This window comes from Lissotriton vulgaris, chromosome 1_1 (genome assembly GCF_964263255.1).
Source record: "Lissotriton vulgaris chromosome 1_1, aLisVul1.2, whole genome shotgun sequence".
Classification (NCBI taxonomy): domain Eukaryota; kingdom Metazoa; phylum Chordata; class Amphibia; order Caudata; family Salamandridae; genus Lissotriton; species Lissotriton vulgaris.
In genome coordinates this window covers 969,457,665-969,463,664 of record NC_141685.1, presented here as the reverse complement: position 1 = coordinate 969,463,664, position 6,000 = coordinate 969,457,665, and the positions used below count along the sequence as shown (strand labels likewise).

At 45.9% G+C, this 6,000-nt stretch overlaps 1 protein-coding gene across 1 annotated transcript in view; it reads left to right on the top strand.

Moving 5' to 3' along the window:
• The first annotated feature begins 682 nt into the window (after positions 1–682).
• LOC147748308 (coagulation factor XI-like) overlaps positions 683–6,000 on the top strand; it is a 62,072-nt gene continuing 56,754 nt past the window's right edge. The window contains exon 1 of the mRNA XM_086960095.1: positions 683–780. The gene's annotated coding sequence lies outside the window, so the exon portion shown is untranslated. The remainder of the gene's footprint in view (positions 781–6,000) is intronic.

Below are 6,000 nucleotides of genomic sequence, written 5' to 3'. Positions count from 1 at the left end.
CCGCTCCATACAATTGCCCTTTGTGGGCTGCCCCAGCAGTTTCATCTGCAATCCATTGTGTGTCCAATTTAAATTATCTTCGATTTACGCCCCGCCCTTTACTTATCTTCCTCCCCAGTATTGTAAGTGGGCCAGGTTTTGCCGGTGCCCAGCACCGCCAGTTTTAAAAAGTAGGTTCTGAGAGGGCCCCCTGTCGGGCTTTACATTTGTGCCCTCAGCATCCGGATGCAAAAAAAATCTTAACTCTGCAGCAGTTTCACCCTTCGCTGCCTTTGATGTAACTTCAGAGAGACTCGGTATACTCCTTTCACAGTCTCATTCAGAATTAAGCATTTTCAATTAGCTATACAACGAAGCTGTAGTTATTAATCTTAGGCAACTAACAACCATTGACAAAGCCATTAGTACTGGCTTGGTGTTGGAAGTGTAATGTATCTGGATGGAATGACAAAAGTTGCAAAATACCAGTTTGGCGGTACACTATGTTAAGCACAGATTTTCAGTTTCTGAGCTTTTAAGCCACATCCTTAATTACATCAATCGCGCCCCTTTGAGAGACAAACCATTTTTTCATCCCACTTAAAGCCCCGTTCCTCCCTGATTTTACGCAATCACCTTCACTACCCCCTCTGTCTCTGATGTCATTCACCTCCTGTCAGTCACTCCTCCACCTTAGCTGGCCCCGCCCCTCCCCGGCACCTTAAATAGCGCGCTCTTGGTCCACGAGAGTGACTCAGCCACCCGAACAGAGACAGCAGCTCCCGGCAGAGACTGCACAAGGTGAGAAGATTTTTTCTTCTTCATAGTATCTTGTGATATAATTGAACATTTAAGTGAACGTTTCATTGTAACTTGTGGTAATTGGTGACGTTATTATTGTGTTACCTACGCACAGCGATGGGGTGGGAAGGCCGGCATTGGCGATGGGGCGGTGCCTTTTTAGGACATCGGTCAACCGGCCACAGAGCCTTACTGCCTTCAGTGGCCCCCGCCAGGCCAATGTAACCTGCAGGCAGAGCCGGCCTTTGCCAAGATAGCGCCCTGGGCGGAAAGAAATGCTGCCCCTTGCTAATGGTTGTGAGTTAAACCAGGCACTAGGGGGTCCCGTTTGTGTTCACCGGTCAGCACCTGGCTGAGCAGGGACCGGGCCCATGAGCACATGCCTTCATGCCCACAGCTCCGAGCGCCCCTCCCATGGCGGGCCCAGCTCGCTCGTGCTGAAGGCCGGCGGCCGGACCCGACAATTCCCCCTCTATTGTCCGCTGCTCCGTGGTCGCGTCCAATCCCCTGCTTCACCCCTTTCTTTGGAGGACAGGTTCCTCCTGTCAGTGAGAGCCTGCGGTGAATGCTTACCGCGGATGAGGTGACGGGGCAGGGTTTTTTTCCTTGACACTTTCCCCTCCCACGCATCTCTTATTAAGGCTGTAAATAAAAAGGCTGACCCATGTCAAAGCTCTGCATCTATGGAGAGGTTTAAAGTGTCATGGAGAGGTTCAGTGTTACTGTGCAGCAAATCAACTTATTTCTGTATTGTTGACAGACCCAATGAACCAGCTATTTGTCTCTACTACTTAAATGTTTCGAAAATGTGTTCAATCCTTTCACCAGGTAGTTTCTCCTTATCTAAAGGCCTTTCCAGTAATGTGCTCTGGTCATCGGCAAACACAACAAAACACATTACCACACCTTCCTTTCTTTTTATAGGCTGGTGTCTTGCAATAGGCAAAACGGTATCATTTCCTGTTGGCTTAATAAGCTTTACTCACTACTGTCAGGAGCATCATGACACATTGCCCTCTTCACCGTTTCCACAGCGAGCCCTGGGGCCATGCCAGTTTACTTGCAGTATTCACAGAAAGGGGCGAGAAAGAACCGGATTTAAAACTCCTAGACTTGACCTCAATAGTTCCATCTTACAATGACTTTGGCTTGATGATGCCCAGCCTGTCTTTTGAGAATTCAGCCGCGGCCCGTGGAGGGAGTTACGGTGGGGATTCGGAAGGAAGGTGGGGGGTGCTATAACCCGGAATATGGATAATTGGAGGTAAGTAAACAATTGAATAAATAAAATGAATTTCAGAGCGCGCCCTGCATCGCAAAATGCGATGCAGTGCGCGCTACGAAATTCGTTTTTATTATTTAAATTGTTTACTTACCTCCAATTCTCCATATTCCGATTTTTTGCACCCCCGCCCTGCCCCTCCCCGCCTTCCTGCCCTACCTTATCTCCCTCCACGGGCCGGGCCGTGGCTGTTTGAGATGTACTGTGACATCATCTACCAGGAAACCCCTTTCATGCTTTCTTTACGTCACAGAGCGACGCCTTTGTTGTAATCTGCGCACAACTAAAACATGCTAATCCCGTTATTGGCCATGGTACAAATAATATTTTGCCTTTTTAGGTCATGCACCTAGGGTTGCAGTGTGCAGCACTGCTTGCGCATCAAGAGACCTCATGTAGGGGGTTTGAAAACGGACCTAGAAATTCCACACGCCTCTGCATTTGCTTTTCCTTTTGGCCCTTGTTATTGGCCTTTGCGTGCGTCTTTTTATCAAAGACAGCACGCAATTGGCCAAAGGCGGGCGCATTGCTCCGCCCATGGCCTATTGGTGTCTATTACGCGCACCCCTGCCATCCGGTTTCAATTATCGTGCCCAGACACAGGCGCAATAATTGAAACCACATGGCTCGCTGTGACAGCGCACCACTCGTTTTTTGTTTTTTTTTACAATTTCTATCCTGTTGTGGCCTTTCAACTCTGGCATGGTGTGCGGTGAATGGGAATAGAACAAACAGTATTTTCAACTGAATATCGTAAATAGAACATGTTCGTATCCCCAGGCTACCACAATAAACTATTTTTTTTTTCGATTCTGGTAAAAATTTACTTGTGCCAATAGAGAAAATATGTTCTCCAGTGCTGTCAAAGGGAGCTTCAGAGCTGCCTTCTAAAACCGAAACCTAGACATATTTTGTGTTTTTCACTCCCAAAAAACATGCTCGGTGAAGCCAGCGTTTGAAAACACGGTGAACAATTAGGAACCGGCCCTATTGTGTCTGGGTAGGAGGTGAGGGAGAGACCTGTGGAAGGCAGGGGTTTTCTAATGTTTTTTTTGGTCCTACGATGCTCCCCTCATAATTCAAAAGCACTATCAACTCAGGCACCTCTGCCATCCATCATTAATGATTTTCATTTCAGCATGTCATTTTGCTTTTCTGTTACAATGGAGATCAGAGCGGCCAGGTTCACCACCAGCGTGCCCCAGTTTTTTTTCTTTTCTGGATCTGAAAGTAATAGGCTCAGGTGTAATTTGCTGCAGCCTCAGATCCCACTCTTGACATGTGTCGCTCAGATGGTGAGCTGTCACTGAGCACCGGATGGACTGAGCACCGGATGGATGTTTCTGTCCGTCGGCCCTTGCAGCTCTGTAACCTCTCACCAGCCAGTCTCCAACTTGTCTCTGCAGCCATCTTCTTTTCATAGAATATTTGATTTGTGTGCTCATACAATTGGCAGGTCAAGCTCGTGGTTAACTGCATGGTTTTATGGCTTCCAAAACGTGTACTGAAGGAGAGAAAGATGAAAAACCCAAGTTGCTGAATTATGGTTTTGCCCACTTTGGCCCTCATGGTGAATTTTCTCCACCCATGGAGTTTCCCAATTTCCCTGGAGCCGGTAATTCCTAGATGTGGTGAAAATCTTGCCCATTTGGAGTTGGACTTTGAGAGTCCATTCAGAAATGAGGAATTATCACGGAATCGGTAACTCAAGGTATGATTCCCTCAGCAACTCCTCATTCTGGGGCAGACTTTCACATGGAAATCTCCAAGTGAAAGTTGAGAGACGTGCGTTGTTTCCAAATATCTCAGAATTCCATGTGGGCCAGTAACTGTCACCAGCCCCGCCCCCCATCGGAATTAAGAGACCACTCGTAGTGAGGGCCTTTGTGGTAGATTTTAATTTACATTGACTTTATTACTTCCCACATCATCACTTGCTTATAGAAAAGTTAGTGGGGAAGTTGTATTGTGCACTCTGTGCATCACAACACTTGGTTGGTCTTGAAAGCCTCTGAAAGAGGTTGCTAAAAGAAGACAGAAATGGGAAGGGTATTCCAAAGTGATACTCTGTGTATTGTAAACATGCGTTATAATTAATAATCCAGTAGTACTTTACTTCTGTGTCATCTAACAGCTCCTTTAGAGCACTTTGTGTTTTTGAGGCAGAACTAGAACAGTTCGGTGACCTTGGGATGCTGGACCTGTCAGGATGGTCTCTGCTCATCCTGCTGTCTACCCCTTGAGTGAAGCTTCATGGCCTGGCCATGTGCTGTGCTTGAAGTCAGTGTCCATCTGGGTGTCTGCCTTGTCAGTAGAGGGTAGAGTGGGGTTTATGCTTGAGGTATGGTAGAAGTCCCCCCAGTGTACTAATGAGTAATACATTCCTCCAGGAGTCAGACAACTGGATGAATTCACATCCAGTCTCATCTCAAGGAATTCTGGTACCTTCGCTGAGATACATTTTGTACTGCTCCCCACATTTTGTATAATCAGTTGGTTTATGATTAGAGCCCCCTCCCCCCGCCCCCATGGAAGTGCAAATTTCGACACTTTGATTTTTTTATCCGTACTATTTTTATGGTTTACTTTAATTCCTAATTATGCGCTAAACCAGACACACTTTTTCACAGCAAAGCAATGTATATATATTAATGTGTTAATGCTGATGGATTATTTATAGTATTTATGTGGCAACTGTTTTAAAGTTCGCCTTGGTGGAGACTATAAAACAAAAATATAAGGGAGAGATAAACTAGCGCGTGCAATAAAAAATGCAAAATGCATCACTGCCTACTAAGTGCACAAAAGATTGCACGAAAAAGGTGTTAGTCACCTAAAAGCTATTTCGAAAATATTTGTCGCTTAGCATACATGCAAAGTAACTAATATTTACTTGATTGCAGCAAAAATGTATGTCTAATAAAAACATTATAAAAACACAACATTTGTGCTGGATATATTTATGCAACATACAAAACTGTAGTTAGCTAACACATTCAGTACACAAAACAACCAACAAACCCAGCAAAATATAAACAATGCAAAAATCTCTAACTCTAACTAATGCGAGACCTGTTGCATTGCAAATGCTTGTTAGAACTTACTTTGAATTTATTTCATGACTTGTGTTTGTTTGTGGGGCCATTTCCGGTTTGCGTTTTCATCAGATATAGTTTGCCTCGTTTCTTTAGTTGTGAATGTAGTGACCAACGTTATTAATTACAGTCGAAGGTTAGGAGAGAGTTCATTGCCACATCTCATAATTCCAACCCTGCTCAAATGTGCATATGCGTCAGAATCCCAACACAATCAAAGGATTTTAATTAATGCCTGGTAGTAACAGGGCCAGTATATCATAGATGGTTCACCACAAACTTTGATGTCTTTAATGGCTAATGTGCTGCATGGCTAAACACAAGGGGGCAGATTTATGAGGCCGTTGCGCCTCTTTGCGCCGCAATTGAGTCACTTTATTTGACACAACTGCGGCGCAAACGATGGACCCTATTTACAACGTGACGCATCTAGGAGATGCGTCACGTTGTAAAGCACTGTGCCATAAGGAGGCGTTCCTGCGCAGGAACGCCTCCTGAAAGTGGCTGAGTGAAATCTATGAGATTTCACTCAGTCACTTTCAGGGCAATGCTGCGTCAAAATCTTGCGCCTGCTTGAAGCAGGCGTAGGTCTTGACGCAGCATTGTGCACATGGTGTACCCCCGAGCCTTGCTGGAGCTGCGTCGCGCTTGCGACGCAACTCCAGCAATGCGCCACATTTCCGGCACAGATGCGTCACTCTTCTGTGGCGTTTTTGCACCATAGTGCGCCGCATTATAAATGTGGCGGAGCTGTGGCGCACTGTGGCGCATGTTAACTGGCGCATCCCTGGGGATGCGCCAGTTAACATAAATCTTCCCCAGAGTGCCAAAGGCGAGACGATT